Genomic DNA, 17,581 nt, shown 5'->3' on the forward strand with positions numbered 1-17,581 from the left:
GCAAGCGGGGTCGGTGAAATCCATCTGTGCGGAGGTTTGAGAGTTATGCCCTCGTGTGGGTGGGTGGGGTAGGTGGACAGTGGGTTGATCCGCTTACTCTGCCTCCTGCAAGAAGCCAAAAAAACCACGATCGTCAATGAAATTGGCCAAACTTCGCAAGCAATGCAGGACCCTCATGAAAAGGAGCTTTAAGGCTCAGCGAGGCTTTGCTGAGTCAACGAAGAGCATTACTATTAGGATGAGGCTCAGAGCACGATGCGTTAAAAAGTTCTCTCGTAATATTTATTTTAAAAAATGGTCGTTCAAACTTCACAGCGGAATTCAGCGGACTCTAGAATATGGAGTTTTTTTTTATTAGCCACGTTTACAGTTTTGATTGGAAGCAGCTTAATAAAGTGTTTCGCTTAATCAACAGGATCGTAATTTATTCTGCTGATTACATTGGCTCCGTCTCATTGACTTTTATGCTTGCCTGGTAGGAATCACGAGAGAGTCTGAAACGATCAGAATCAGCAGTGCCCGGTGAACCCAGACTTTCCCCAAAACTCACCGCGGATCACCACACCACTCTCACCTGCACCCGAGTTTCAGCTCAAGTAGAAAATTAAGTGGTGAGACGCTGCACGCAATCCGATGAATTACGACTCTATCTTAATTCGATTCGGCGTTTTGTATACATTTTAGCCACCACCATCATCATCATCAGGCGTGTGCAGCGTGTGGCGTCTTAATTTTGTGTTTGAACGCAGAGGAGACGTGACCGTGGTGGCTTAATGAGGACTGAAGTTTGGAAAGCCTGAAATGTCGCCGGGGTTTCATCGCACACTCGATATTTTCCGGAACGCTGCTGCTGCTATAGGCTGGCTTGGAGTGAGAACGATCGGCGTAAGACACTACCACTCGAGTACACGGTACGCCCGTGTATAATAATCCCGTGAAATTTTACCCTATCTTCTTCCCTAAGTGGGTGGTTTACCATAGGGTCATCTATGCACGCACGTGATTTGCTCACCATCGCACACAACATCACAGCATCGCGAGGACAACAACAACAACAAAAAAGTCCCGGAGAGGACAATTCCAGCACATCCATTACCGGTTGTGCATTTGCTTTGCGGCACGAGAACGTCAAGATATATTTGTGCCAGGTAAGGCCCACCGAGCTATGTAGTTCTTTTTTGCAGAAACGACCTGGCCACAAATGATAGCTCGAAGAAGTGACTGACCATCGTGTGGACATTCATAGCAGCCAAAAAAATACTCGAAACGCGTGATGTTCATTTTTAAATGTGGGGAGGGAAAACCGGAGGACCCGGAGAAAAAAAATCCACGCGAACCACGCGGAGAGAGATATTCAAACTCCAAATATACAGCAGGTGTCAGGGTCGGGATCGAACCCATGATCCTCCTGCATACCAGGCGAGCGAATGAACATCTCGGCACCACGGCATAGGCAAAGCCATTCCAGCGAGTGACGCCCGCTCTCGTGAGCGCACTCCCGACTCCTCAATCTCCCATTGTAGAGATGAGCGCGAGAGATGAAGCTTCAATTAGTAGCTCATTACGCATAATGAAATGATTCTTTGTACAATAACGGGTGAGGCATAAGCCTCAAATATAAGGTCATGTCTGGCCATTCCGTAGGATGAGACCGGAGAGCGAGAGGGAGAGAGAGAGAGAAAAACATGCCCTCTCGTGATTAATGTGTTTCGCGCTTGAATTAAATATGAGCTATCTTAAATTAATTCGTCTTGCCTGGGTATTCTTGGCTGCGTTGGTACGTATGGCTATGCACGCGTGTGTACGTTGTGTGCACAGGGCCGGATTAAGGCACGAGGCTTGAGGGGCTGCAAGCCCAGGGGCTTCTGCCAGCCGGATGGCCTCCAGAGATGAAGTGAAAAAGTTCTTTCGTTGGTGAATGCTGAATTTGATTTGTTGTTAGCCTTGCAAAAAATACATTGTATTTTTATTTAACTTTTTTTTTCTTTCGAAAATATTACTGGGGGCCTCACAGTACCTGTAGCCCAGAGGTCTACACAATCTTAATCCGCCCCTGTGTGTGCGTGTGGAGAGTGTGTGCGTGTGTGTGTGTGCGTGTGTGCATGTGGAGAGTGTGCGCGTGTGTGTGTGTGGAGTGTAGCGGTTAGCGCGTTGCGCTACGAACCCGCCTACCAGAGTTGGATTCCCGCTCACGGCCAACACGAGTGACGATTTTCTGAACCGGTCCTGGGCCTCCCCTAGGTTGACTCAGCCTCAAATGAGTATCTGGTGCGGTGTGTGAACATTCTCACTGGGGAGACAAAGGCGGCCGGGCGTGGTGCTGGCCACCCACCGTCTCGTGTGCCGTGCCGGCCTTCATAGATGCTCGCTAACAGCACTTGCCCCAACAGTCTATTAAGGCTTTACAGGGGATCTTTGTTTATGTTTTGTTTTGGAGTTAGGAGAGCGATGGTGCAATGGGTTAGCGCGGCGCGCTCCGAAACCGGCGACCTTAATTCCTGCAGTCCTGAGCCTCCCCTAGGTCGACTCAGCCTGAAATGAGTTCCTAACGCAGTGTGTAAAACATCACCACTGTGCACAGAAAAGCGGCACGGGCGTTGTTGCTGACCACTCACCCCCTCCTGCGCCGTGCCGGCTGTCACAGTGCTCGCGAACGGCACTTGCCCCAACACTCAGTTGAAGTCTTAACGGGAGATCTCTTTCTTTGGAATCTCTGTGAAGTGTACAGGACCTGAGTTCGAGTCCCGTGGACTTCCCCTCGGTAGATTGAAGCTTAAATAAGTACCCGGCTCTATGTGTAAACGTACAAGGGGTTGGGAAACAAAAGCGGCGGTGGCGTGGTGCTGCCCACGTAACCTCCTAGTGTGCCGGAAAGTTTCTGCTAACAGCACTTGCCTCCGACAATCGACATGCCCATAGTGGGGGTGGGCATCTTTTTCTTTGTCTGTGTAGTGTGCGGGGTGCTGGTGCTATTGGGACATGCACTGCAGAAGGGAAATAATAAAATAATAAAAATAAAACATAATAAAATGCAATTCTCACGACGTTTCGGCCACAACGCTGTCTTTCCGACAGACCTGTTCTTCACTTGAGGACGGCTGCTTGCGTTGTGGCCGAAACGTCGTGAGAATTGTATTTTATTATGTTTTACTTTTATTATTTTATTATTTCCCTTCTACGTGACTTTACCGAAAGAATCAAGAAGATGAATCCCTGCAGTCACGAAAGCTTTAAATGGACATTTAATACGCAGTAATCATCACTGCCACCTACCTAAGTTCGGTTCCGGCACAACACTAAAGTCGGCGACTGAACATGTTCCGCCCCTTGTTCGACTCGACCTTGAAACGAGAACGTGACCTGTTGGGTAATCATCGCCAATGGGAAGACAAAGGCGTCTGGGCGTGGGTTTTTTTTCTGTTACGGCCACACCAACCTAGGGCGCCGGTTCCAGCTTGCGTAAGAGTCACGCTCACTGCACTTGTTCCAATTGTCTAGAACAGTGTTCAAATCGTCTACAGCAGTGTTCAAATCGTCTTGAGCAGTGTTCCAATCGTCTAGTGTAGTGTTCAAATCGTCTAGAGCAGTGTTCCAATCGTCTAGAGCAGTGTTCCAGTGGTCTAGTGTAGTGTTCAAATCGTCTAGAGCGGTGTTCCAGTCGTCTAGTATAGTGTTCCTATCGTCTAGAGCAGTGTTCCAATCGCCTACAAAAGTGTTCCGAGCAGTGTTCCAATCGTCTAGAGCAGTGTTCAAATCGTCTAGAGCAGCGTTCTTCACTAATTTTCAGGAGGGGGTGGGGGTAGACTTTCGCCGATGAGACATCGTCAGTGTGTGAGTGCCGCCACACATTTGAAACCATTGCGGGTTTGGCAGCGGCACGACGATGATGCTGCGTGGCGTTTTCACTTCTTTGGGCATTTCGGGGGGGGGGGGCGCACTAAGGGCCACCAGCGGCCTCGACAGTGGCCGGCGGGCCTTGCAATGAAAGAACATCGCTCTACATTGTCTAGCATCGCGCATCGTTGCGACGCAATACGCCTGAGCCAGTGTGTGCGCGTGCGTGTGTCTTTGTGTGCATCTGAGCGTGCCTATGTGTATGTGAATATATGTGTTGACATGCTCTGTGTGACCAGGGTACTTTGTCAACACCGGCCTGGGCTTTGCTCTCGCCCCCCCCCACTTCCCCCTCTCTCAACGTTTTCCATCTAATTCACCCGTCCACGCACCCGTGTCGCCATCCATCTCTCGCCGCTCCAACCCCATCCCGCTGCCTTGAATAACATTGTCCCCACATCTCGTCGTATCGATATGCAGAAGAAGCCAATTAGATGGTTGATGAATGAGCACAACCTCTGTTCCATAGCGTAACAGCCCTTGAGTCAACACAGCTCTTGTGTCAACTCCACTGCTGGTTGTGGGGCCGTTCTCACGCCGTGCGAGTCGTAGGGGAATGGGGGGGTGTTGTTTCATCATACTTCACCACGCTGGTCAGTAGCAGGGAGGCACTGCCGTGTGAGCAAAGTGCAGCCCACTGCGTAGCTCCACAGCGGCCGACAACAACCTGCGATTCATGGTGATGGCCCACCCAGACACTATCCAGGTACTATCCAGGCTCAAACTCTGCTAAGCTTGTATTCTTAGGTTTTTTTCCGGTAAAGTCACGTAGGTAAAACATTAAAATTAATAAAAGTTAAATAAAATTAAAATCACGACGTTTCGGAGGCAACACAAGCTTCCGTCTTCAGGTGGAACCGTCACAGCCACGACAGCTGTATCAAGTAAATGAGAGATTGCAAGAGCTACCACTCCGTATATATAATGGTTGGAGAGGGGGGAAGGGCCAAGTACGGCACACTTTTTATTAATATGGAAAGGTGAGGCTTAAGAGGCTGAGTTATGGAGAGGTAACGATGGTCCTGGCTGAGTTATGGAGAGGTAACGATGGTCCTGCGAATTTCTGGCGATTTGGTATGGGTGAGCCCCGCGTTTAGACTGATGTCCTGGTGATTTTCTGATAACGCACATAGTAGGTGCGGTGAATGTTGGATTCCCTTAGCCCCTGATACACGTGGGTAGCATCCGATGCTCTTCAATTCGTCTACAACGTACGCATTGGACTCACCAGACCCCCCTCCAGCCACTGACGGCCTACATTCGTGACGAAAAATTATTATTATTTGTATCTATTCATTTGTTTTTATTTGTTATTAACATCTAATAATTGAATGATGAAAAAAATTGATTAAAAAATATTTTTATTAGATTTTAAAAATCGAATGTTTAAAAAAATCTAAAAAAAAATTGTCACGATGATGATTGGGTTTTTTTTTATCAATTTTTTTTGTCACTAATGTGGCACCGCATTGAATTTCGAGGGCGGGGTGCACCTTTGCCTTACGAAGGCAAAGGTGCAGCTCTGGGAGATTGCTCGCACGCGTGCCACTGCTGGCTGAAGTGTCTCCGTTCGAGGGAGCTCTCGGTATTGCCCCTCTCTTCCACGGTGGTCTTCAGAGTGGTGGCAGTGGGTTAACCCCCTTTAGACTGCTTGATGGACAGTGGGGGGGAATTTGAAGGAACATTCCCACCCCCCCCCCCCCCCAGTTGATTTCAGCTGTCGTTCCGGGAGAGTACGCCGACGACGGCTGGACTGCAAGCCCGTTGTGTGTGTGTTGAGCACTTAACACCAAGGCAGGCTGTGTGTACGTGTGCACGTATCTACCTTGAGCTTCTTTCGCAACGTACGTAGCCGAACGTGCTAATCGGAGGTGCGAGGGAAGGACAAACAAAGTAAACGCAGGCAAAGAGAAACAGTTCTGAAGTAGTGAGTTTTCAATCCAGATTTAAAAGTGCATCGGCTGACGGTGGAATACCAACGGATCGCGGTTGTCCCACCCATCGCTTCGGCAGGACCAAATCTCCCGCGAGGAAGTCCTTCGCCGCTGTGCTGGGACCAACGCCGAGAGAGCCCCGTCATTGTGCGCTCACATCACCCCCGCTGGGCAGCGCACGTGGCACGGCTGTGCCCCATAAACGCTTATCCATGGAGGGGGGTGTGGGGTTCTCTTCCACTGCGAGCTGAAAGTCGGGGACGGCAAGCGGCCCCCGTGGGTGGACAATAATCCATGCGTCACGAGGGGAATGCTCAAGTAACGTTTGAGACGCAGCAACTTCGACTCGGGGAGTATGTTGGCATACTCGAGGCCAGCCGTGCAAAAAGTCGTCTCGAAAACAAAGGCGTACGTACCAGAGGCGACCCGGGTTCGATTCCCGCTCACGGCCAACACCAGTGACGATTATCTGAACCTGGTCCTGGGCTTCCTCGTTAGGTCTACTCAGCCTCAAATGAGTGTCTGGTGTGATGTGTAAACATCGCCACTGGGGAGACAAATGAGTCCGGGCGTGGTGCTGGCCACCCACCCCCTCGTGTCGGCCTTCATTCTGTAGGTGTTCGCTACCAGCACTTGCACCTACAGTTTGTTAAGGCTATACGGGGGGGGTCTTTGTCTTTGGTGTCTACATCTGCCAAGGTCGTGTGCCGAGCGTGCCTCCCTCCCCCCTCCCCACTATCGGACTCATCAGCCACTGGAGGTGCCACCGCTGACCCTACGAGCTACGTGACACATACTTCGCCCTTCGTCGCTTGCGCGGACTAACACAAATAAATGAGTGGCTTCCTTGAGAAGTTCAACTCGTGCGTCGATAAAGAAGGGGCGGGGTGGGCGGTGGAGTGGACTTCCAGTAAATAATGAGAGGTGGTGCACTTACCACTGGAAGAAAAAAAGACAACAACTCAACGGCAAATCGTGCTGAGTGGCCGCACACGAGGGAGCGGATTTTGGTGAGAGCCATGCGCTAACAGCCCATCGTCGCGTCCTATGTTCCAAAACAAGAAACCCCTTATCTGCGTAAGCCCCTGACGGATATCAACAATGACATTGCAGTTGCGCAATTAGAATGAGGTCCACAGGAACTCGCTGCAGGTTTGGAGTGCGGACGGTATCAAGGCCATAGCACAGGTTTTTTTTTGGTTAGATCGCGTGGTAAATGTTCGCGCTCTAACCCAAAAAACCTGTATCATGGATGCTATTGGTCGCGAAAGCCTACGTGTTAAACTGGTATCAAAGCTCGCACGAAGTAGAGCTCATGAAGCTTATAAAAAAAAAACACAAGCAGGCCTTCTTCATAGAAATGTACCTAAACATATATCCAAATATATCCAATTATATCAATGGGACCTTTTTGCCAGGATCAAAGCGTGAAAAATAAGAGCAGGTTTGACCCTTCCTGGCAGTAATCCAGGCGTTAAGATGTTCAAAGGGTATCTAGTTGGTGTTTGAACAGCTTTAACACCTGTTTTACATGTTCTATTGCCAGAGAGGGTAAAACCTAGTTGGTTTTTTCATATCCAATTATGTTTGACGCATCCGGCCTTCTGGGAGTGCATTATTTCAGAAAACCCAATAGCAGCAAACTCTGGACCTGTTTCCACTTTCAATGTTTCATCAGCAGTAGAGTCAGGCTCGCTTCAACCAATGCCTGTGCACTCTTCTTCTTCCACGCCTGGTGCCGTGTGACAAATAAAACCCCATCGGCAATGGTAGCGCTGGGCCTCGACACGCATCGTTCTGTTGTGTGCACGAAATGTCGCATTTCGTGCTTCTTGTTGTGAAATGTTTAACTTGCGCGAGTGTTTTTTTGTGTGTGTCTCTCTCACACATTTGTGATGTTGCCTCCAGTTGTGTTGTTTTTCTTGCAAGTGTTGTTAAAGAAAACGATACTAATACATACTTCATTGGAACCTCATTTGCCAGTAAAAATTATGATAATTGTTTTTTTACCCTTCTATCTGGCAACAAAACTGACACCTTTTTTTTTACAAAGAGTCATGTTTGCATAGACCACAATACCTGCAGCCATAATGCAAACAAAAAACATAACTCTGATAATATATGCACTATCCTTGAAGTTGATTGGTCCACACCCGAGACAGAGGGAGGCTATGTGTGTAGTCGACGCGTGTCAGTCGCCTCCTGTGCGGGAGAAAACGAATTTGCAGTTGTGCAAGGGCACTGCCATCTTTGATCACGTGATCATTTGCCAACTGTCGACCAATTATATGGGAAGCGGGGGGGGAATGAATAATGCGAATGTCGATTTAAAGCTTTCGTGACTGCAGGGTTCTTGTTTCTTTCTGTAAACTTATAAGTATAATGCAATACAACACAGAGAGTCGGCTAACACAACAGTCAACACCCTACCTGGTTGATTACGTTCTTCCAAAGATTGCTACATTTCAGAGAGAGAGAGACAAAACACAGACACGGAGGCACACAGACAGACACACAAGCAGAGAGAGACACACACAGAGACACACAGAGAGAGGCTATGTGTGTGCCTAAGTTTACTATGTCTGTTTTCTCAGTCATTCTTACCTGATGATGGTTGCTTGTGTTTGCAATCGAAACGTCGTATTCTATTATGTAATTGATTTTCTTTCTACGTGACTTTACCAAAAGAACCAAAGAGTAATTCCTGCAGTCACGACAGCTTCAAATGAAGCTTCAATAATACTAATACAATAAAATAAAAATGCCCTAAAATTCAATTGATGTGTTTGGCGTGAAAAAAAAATCCTGGAATGGCCCTACGTCTTTGTAAAGTATCACCGCATTAAATTTCGATTTAAAGCTTTCGTGACTGCAGGGATTCATCTTCTTGGTTCTTTCGGTAAAGTCACGTAGAAAGGAAATAATAAAATAATAAAAATAAAACATAATAAAATAATTCTCACGACGTTTCGGCCACAACGCAGGACGGCTGCTTGCGTTGTGGCCGAAACGTCGTGAGAATTATTGTATTATGTTTTATTGTTATTATTTTATTATTTCCCTTCTACGTAACTTTACCGAAAGAACCAAGAAGATGATATCACCGCATTCTCCGAAGTTATAACAAAGTAAGACACACCACACACCGGTCCACGCCGTCAATAACGTCGTGCAAAAACAAAACACACACACACGCACGGCTACAGGGAAATAAGACTTTCCCCTTTCAACTATTCAGGGGGGAAAGTCTGTCTTATAATACGGAGACTACGACATCACTGCTGACAGTCGAACATCGTCAGATGTCATTCGTGGTCCGCGCCTGTGTGCGGCGCTTGCAACAACGCTCACATTACATTGCGAGACGAAGCTCGATAAGGACTGCTTCCCGCATGGCTGTTTAATTATTGAACTCGTTCCACCGGCGTGGTCATTTGGCCTCTTGCATAGCACAGCATTTGTTCTGATTACATTGGCGAAGTCGACAGGTTACTCCGACTGCACGCGAAGCCGCGTCTGCCCTTGGACATGCCATTAGTAATGGCTCTCTGTGGAAGCGATTTGTTTTAATTTAGCAAATGCATTGCTCGGCGCGGTAGCGTATTTATTTGCCGTGCGAGATGTCTCAGTGTGGCAGTAGTGGCGGGCTTCGAAATGCCATACATAACGACATTAACCAAACTAAATGTTAGCAAAGCCTCCGATGAGGTCTCAGCCTCCGCGACAAGAAGGACCGCGTCATATCTCTGAGTGCAACGAACACAGCAAGGCCGGCCAGTAATTGCAAAGTGTGGGTTCGATTCGAGTACCAAATTATGTATGTTGAACTTCTTGTGCACCGTACGTAACCAACGGTGATAATTGGAGGATGCACAGTGACGCTTACAACATGCATAGTATCTATTTAAGACCGGGAGCAAGAGCAGAGCCTCACCATTATGGCGAATTGCCTGATGATGCTGGATGCAATTACCAGCGAAACGTCGTACTCAAAAAGTGTAAATGTTGTGGTTTCACGCTTCAACACACCGGTGGGCTAAAGCAGTGAAGTATTTGTCTTGTGTTAACGTGACACTTTTTTTCTGATTGGCCGTGTCGGGTGGTGGAAGGTTACGACACATTTATAAATAACGCGATCTAACCCCAAAAACGTTGATTATGAATGCATAGTAATGCTTTAAAGACATTGTCGAATGTTCTAGAATGGTTATGAAGCTGACATATTGTACGAATATATTTCATTGTATTGTTAACAACAGTAATACCGGATGTGAAACACTTGAATTTCGAGTTGGCCTTCCCCCCACTCCCCCAATTTACCGGCAGGTTCTAACCGCAACGTTTCAAGTCAAATTTGATGTCGGATTTCATGATTTGAAAACACGAATTTGCCAATTTTGGCTCCACAGATATCTGGGGGCAATAAGCTTCAGAAAATAATCGCGTTAAATCTAGCCCCGCGAAAACGTGTGTGTCTGGAGGTTCTGTGAGTGTGCTGAATCCAAATATGAAATTTGTTCCTTATAAAAAAATAATTACGGTCGTTTTTGGTTCAGTGCGATGTTAAAGTTAAAAGTTGGGAGAAAAAAATCGGGGAGATTCCACCACCCAGCTACTGCTGCAGTACAATGCATTATGTACTTGATATGCAGCTGTGTGTTTTCATAGTCCTTAAAAATTCACCAAATCGCCCGTTCGCAAAGCAAAGCTGAGAACACGCACACGCGCAATACATCACCCTTAAAGGCAGGTACTGTGTGTACACGTATAAATAAAAGTAATGACCCTTGGGCAAATGTTGGTGTTAGCTGCACTAGTGTTCCACTATTTTATTTACTGGGGCACGCTTTCGCAGTTATTAGCACGCTGCTGCGCTACGATCGTGGCCATTGGGATTCTCGAACTGAACCTGGCCTTGACCTCCCCTAGGCAGACTCAACCTTAAAATAAAGAGACCACCCGGCGCAATGTGGGCAACATCAGCAGCGGAGAGGAGAACGTGACCAGGCGTGCGTGGCCGCTGGTTCACACTAAATCATGAATCACCCTCTCAACATTGGGAACGAATGATTTGGTGATGCTGCTGCTGCTGCATTGGCAGTTGGTGCACGAGTATAAATAACACAACAATAAACGCAAGATATGTCAAAAACACTACTGTAAAAGAAATACTATGTAATAAATGACATTTTGGGAAATTGCCATTCTGCATTGAAAAAGGTCCGTTGGCTGAAACGTCGCCTCTACTATAAAGAAGGGTCATTGCCCGAAACGTCGCCTATTGTATATGTTGCCAATTAAAGCCAAGCGGCGTTATTGTTGAGTTTTTTTGTTTCTTTCTTTCTTAAATGGGATTGAGACGGGTAAATGCGTGAGCCGTGAGTTGACTGTGGCAGCGTGAGATCGACTAAATGGTGGCGTGAGACCGTCACGAGTGCTTTCTCTCTCTCTCCCTCTCCCCCTGCCATCGTCAGACCGCAGCGCTACGAGAGACTCGCCGGAAACGCGGTGGTGACGCCTCCGAGATCTGCCTCCTATTACTAATGGGATATTCCACCCGCAAAGAAAAAAAATAACCCGCCAACAGGCGCTCGCTAACGGGGGCACTTGCTCCGTACGGAATGTGCCTATCGGTGTGTACACACGTGATAGAGAAGCATAGCGTAAGTCAGACCCGGCTGGGCACGCGTGCGTGGGTCTGGGAACATTGAGCTGCTGCAGCTGCTGCTATATTCGGAGTGCGCATTTCTGAAACGGAAGCGACTTGAGAACAACAGATTTTTTTTTAAATAGAATTATCAAAACGGACAGACTGTTTGACACAACAGACACGATAAGACTGCACCTGTGGGTCTGTCGCTTTTATCGTTTTAGACGATCGATTGAACGGGATTTTGTAATCATATTAGCGTCCCAGAAAAGAAAAAAAACCCCACACAATTTGTTCGTGAATTTGAAAGCAAAGCATGACCCATAACACATTTGTCTCGATTACGTGAGATTTGTGTTTCAAATAGCGTAATCATGTTGACGCCGCTATATTTACCCTGGGTTTTAACGATTCGCCCGCCTGGCAATTGCATTCTTGCCAGGTGCGTAACGAAACAAATGACATTGCGGACAATGTAGCATCCTCTCGTGGTTGGTGAAGGACAAGTGCCGTGTCTTGACCCAAAAAATGTTTTCAATAACGAACACGAAAATTCTGAATTAATTAACATATTGCCCATTAAATAGGTGCTTCATAAAAGGCCTTTCTTCGTATTATCATTGAGGCCACTGGGGGTGAAGGATGTCCTATTTTGTAGCGGGTTTATTCATGTTGTATCCTTGTGTTATAACTGACATGCACTCAGAAGCTTCACGGATTGTAAACGTTGTATTTGTGGTGTTCTTCACGGAGGCACACACTTGACTTGCAGGCAACACGTTTATTTCACAGTGAACAGGACTAAGTACGATTTAAAGCTTTCGTGACTGCAGGGATTCATCTTCTTGGTTCTTTCGGTAAAGTCACGTAGAAGGGAAATAATAAAATATTACAATTTTAACATAATAAAATACAATTCTACGTGACTTTACCGAAAGAACCAAGAAGATGATCGTTCTTGACCATTGGCCGCCATGCCCTCTAGCCAGGACGTATCTCGCCGAAGACCACTTAGCGTTCTATAACAGCTTGAATCGTGTTATAAACTCCACGTGTGTTGTCTAATCCCTCAGAGGTGCTCAACCGCAGCGGTGCCCCCTTGTTGAATTTGCCAAGTAACACCCTTGCCTGACCCAACACGGTTCGGAGAGATTAATGTTCTAAATAATGAAGGTTGCTATTTTAAGCAATTGTCCATCTTGTGAGCTATCCTGACTGGATAAGTAACTGAATAAAACCATCGTCGGACGCTCTGCTGACACGACGTCATTTACTCTCAGTCGCTGGTGACTCTTGGAAACCACCACCTTGTTTACGATCAATGAGTTTGGAAAGGTCTTTTAGATGTTCATGGTTCTTTCGGTAAAGTCACGTAGAAGGGAAATAAGAAAATAATAAAAAATGAAACATTATAAAATTATATAATAAAATGAAATAATATAATAATATAATATCATTATATAACAAATATAATATTATATCTTTTTTATTTTATTATTTCCCTTCTACGTGACTTTACCGAAAGAACCAAGAAGATGAATCCCTGCAGTCACGAACGCTTTAAATCGTCTTTTAGATCGTTCAACGTTACCACGTGGATTTACATTTTACTGTAGTTATTGGACACTATAAGATTCATACAATGTGATTATTCACCAAATGACTCCCCCACACCCCCCACCCCCGGTTGAGAAGCCACTCCAATCCGTACGTTGACCTCCTCCTGTCCGCTCAGCGGCAATTCCTTCCAAGCGTGCAGAAGGAGCGAACTGTTGTTGTTTGTTGTTGTTGTTTGCACGCCTTCTTCAAACGCTCGCCCGAACGACTTCGTGCAGCCGCAGTGCGGCGCTGGTGGAGTCCAATCCTGGCGTGTCCCCCTCCCCCGACCACCACCTCGAGGTAGAGGCGACATCCTCGGCACTTACTCAATGTCGTGTGAGCATCACGACGAAGATAATTTCCCCTACTCTTAGGTTTTTGTCGGTAAAATCACGTAGGTAAAAATAAATAATACACAAATAAATAATACAAATAATAGAGATATTAATAGAAATAAAATAATAAATCTGGAGACAGTAAATCTGGCTGTGACGGTCCCACCTGATGACGGAGACTTGTGTTGCCTCCTAAACGTCGTGATTTTTTATTTTATTTCTATTATTATCTCTATTATTTTTATTATTTATTTGTGTATTATTTATTTTTACCTACGTGACTTTACCAAAAAAACCTAAGATTATGGATCCTTGCAGTCACGAAAGCTTCAAATCTAGAATAATTTCCCTTCACCGTTTTGCGGATTAGGATCCGTCTTAGGTTGCACGGTCACCTGTAAGATTATTTGAAAATCTGTCGAAAAGAAAAAAATAATCGGTGTCATCATTATTATAATTGGCCAATGTTTATCCACTGCTAGATGAAAGCCTGCCTACGTATAGTTGTTTGATGACAAGGCACTTACTGTGGATCATTATGGGTAAAGTTATATGTACGCAAAGCTCCGCTCTATTCACTCGTTTTTAACCGCTTATTAGGCAATCAGACGTGGTTTCCCAAACCGATATGATCAAGAAGCGGAATATATTTTTTTTACTGGTAGGAACCTCCTGGTTACACCAGCCCACAGGGGATTATTGTCTCCGTCCGTCCGTCGTGCATCCAAAAATGGGAGTGGTGGGACTGGGTAGAGAGGGGAGGGTGGGGAGGGGCTGGGTGGGGAGGGTGGGGAGGGTGGGGAGGGGCTGGGTGGGGAGAGTGGGGCTGGGTGGGGGGTGGGAGGGGTGGGGCTGGGTGAGGAGGGGCTGGTCACCCCGTGGTGCCCTTATAAAACTCAACGTTTAACCTACTCACGCCGACTTATGCCCGCCCTCACAGTCGGGCATATTTGCGGAATACACCACGCCGCCGTTGACCCTGGCCATTGAGCGACCAACCCAATGTTCCTACCAGCTCCCTCCGCAGGAATGTGTTAAAGCACTAAAACTGCACTCATCAGCAGCAGTCAGACGTGCTCACAAAAGCTTCTAGATTCCAACACCTTATTGACCTTATCAACACCATGGGGCCCTGTTCAACGCAAAGAAAAGGTTTACCATGTTACACAAACATCATGCACGATGATCGCGGTTTGTGTTAATTCAAGGCTGAGTCGAACTAGAGGAAGCCCCGGACTGGTTCTGATATTACCCCCCCCCCTCCCGATGAAAGCCGTGACTGGTAATCGAACTCAGATGAGCGGTCGGATTTCGAGTGTAGTGCGCCAACCACTGCGTCACCGCTCCCCCCACTCCACTGATCCGTTATATGTACAGCATTTGTTTTATTTGAGGCGCACACACAAATATTTGCTGGTTTATTCCAGGATGTTTCTGTTGCGTGTCGTCGCTTTGGGATGTTCTGTGTTCATATTTTGTTTGTTGCGGTTGCACCCGACTTAAGAGCCGCATGGCTTACAGGGCTATACACCTGATACATGAAACTTGAACCAGGGGTTAAGGTAATCCGGCAACTGTGGAGGCTCGAGTTGGTGGACCGCGCTGGTGTGTGCGTGTGAAACTCACAAACCGCTCGCCTGCGATATGGCCAGGAGATGGCAGCACAGCAAGTGTTATTGGAGTCATCGATAACGGAGCTTTGGAGCCTCTAATCCCTTTATGCATGTGTGGGTTTTCTCCAGATGCTTTGGTTTCCTCCCACAGACCAAGCACGTTCACGGAATTATCCGAAATAATGTACGATCGTAGCTTGCATCAATGTTAAATCGTGACTTAAAGCTTTCGTGACTGCAGAAATTCATATTATTTGGGTCTTTCGGTAAAGTCATGTAGATCGGTTCAAAGACAATATCAAAATAACAAATTGTTATTTTCTTTGAAGCTATCTACGTGACTTTACCGAAAGACCCAAATAATATTTGCATCAATGTTCTTTGCTAAACATTATCAGGTCTACCTTGAGAGAGAGAGAGAGACGATATCAGTGGGCTCACCTGATTCTTAATGAGGATTATCTCTCTTATATGTTACAAATAAAAGTAAAAAGTTATTTCCTGTTGAAATGAGCATTGAGCCGGTGCCCATCAGCTGTTTAAAGCCCCGTGCTGGTGGATTGACTTTTCCACATCTAAAAGCGGGAGCAAGGCTATCCGTGTTGACGTCCCTACCAAGTGGTACTTATTTGATCAATCCCAGCCAAGTCAATTCCCAGCCAGGATTTGAACAGGAAACCTTCCAGATTGCAAGTCACTCGCTCCACCGCTGAGACACTTGGCTAGTTTGTTACGGATACGCATCAGCGGTCTATCTTGAGAGAGAGAGACTCGCTGTTCCATGCTGCGCTATGAACATGGCCACCTGAGTTCTAATGCCTACGGGATATAACGTCAGTTTCCGAGTAACATCTGAACCGGTCCTGAGCTCCTGCCTCTTCGCCAACTCACACTGACCAGCAAACAACCCCGATGACGAATACAACGAGGGGAGGCCTTCATCCAAGTCGTGAATTGACCATGACTGATGATGATGCCGATTATTCAGCAGCAGCGAATGCCATTTGCATGAGCATTTTGAGACGTAATTCTAGGTTCTAATAGGTGCCTATTATTTCTTTATTTGACAGCAAATAATATCTGCTTCACGCTGTGGTCTAAACAAAAGCCGTGATTGTTTATCTGACGCACCGGTCATTCCTCTTGATTTCGCTCAAACTAAAACAGAGCTGGCAATCCTCGGTCAATACGCCTCGCACTGTGATTTCTGTACAATATTGCACTGGCAGAGAATCAACTAACTCTGCGAAGGGCACGGCGTGTTTCAACAAGCACGTTTGTTCAGCTCAATGCAGCCCCTGCAATTGATTGCTCTCACATCACTTCTGGCAAAACACGGGACCTCCTCCGACATAATAAAATAGATTCTTCAAAGGGGTGTGATTTTCATGGTCTCAGCCTCGTCACCAACGACTCAAAGATAATTATTAGAGGAAATTTGGGGTTTGCACTTAATCGACTAAATTCTTGCTCTGAGAATCATAAAACAACCACAAAAAATCTGACTTTTGTGTGACAAACATTACTCTGTGGTCAGGGTTAGTGTGAAAGATCTGCGCGCCTCGTGTGCATAAAGAGGTAATCCGAAGTCACCTCAAACATCATTCTGTGGCTGTTCTCTGAGACTGGGGGGGTTGCACTGTCCGACGACGGTTTACGAATGGATGCTACGTCTCGTGCAAGGATGTCGGTAGCATAATCGGCATACAATTTGAGAAAAATACCCATTTTTATTAGCCTGACAAGAAACTGTACAGTGTATGAAATCACTGCAATGCTGATGTTGCCAACCAAGCGATTTAACATTTGGTCCCAAAAAAATTAATCTATTTATCTGCATATTCAACAAATAAATGACTCGCATATGGTTTTTCCCTTAGTTACGTGTATATATATTCACCAAGGCATCGCCATCATCATTTTCAGATGATGTAATATACTATTTGACCAACTGTTACCCGCTGGCCGAGACATCGTGGACAAAGTTGGAGTACCCCCCCACATTCTACCCCACACAGAGGCGACCTGCACCGTCGTTTCCACCCCCACACCGCGAGATCAAACCAGCGACACGTCCGGAGTGCGAGCTCAGCGTGCTAACCATCACCACCGTCGTAGCTGCGTGCAAACACCAACCACCATTGCGAACGGCTGCATCACTAATGACGAGCGCGCGTACTCCCCACAGCGTAACGATGTTGAGTGAATTGACGATTCTGTGACACGCGTGCGAGCGCGAGGAGGCGGTGCGGTTGTGGGTGCACCGAGAGAGTGACCGAGAGAGTGAGCGAGAGAGTAAGAGAGAGAGTGAGCGAGAGAGTGAGCGAGCGAGAGGTGGGGGTTTTACATAAAGCAAAGTTTAAAAAAAAAAATTACGAAATGATGACCGAAACAAAGTGCCGACTACACCGAGCATCTTCTTGTTTCCACTGATCGTAAAAAAAAAGAGAGAGGAGAGAGAGAGATAAAATCGTGATGCATGCAGGGGCAGCGATGTGCCTCTAGGAGGCATAAGAATAAGTCTGGTTGCTGACCTAGGCAGATTTTATTGCAGTG

The sequence above is a fragment of the Lampetra planeri genome, chromosome 26 (genome assembly GCF_965212315.1).
Source record: "Lampetra planeri chromosome 26, kcLamPlan1.2.h2, whole genome shotgun sequence".
Classification (NCBI taxonomy): domain Eukaryota; kingdom Metazoa; phylum Chordata; class Hyperoartia; order Petromyzontiformes; family Petromyzontidae; genus Lampetra; species Lampetra planeri.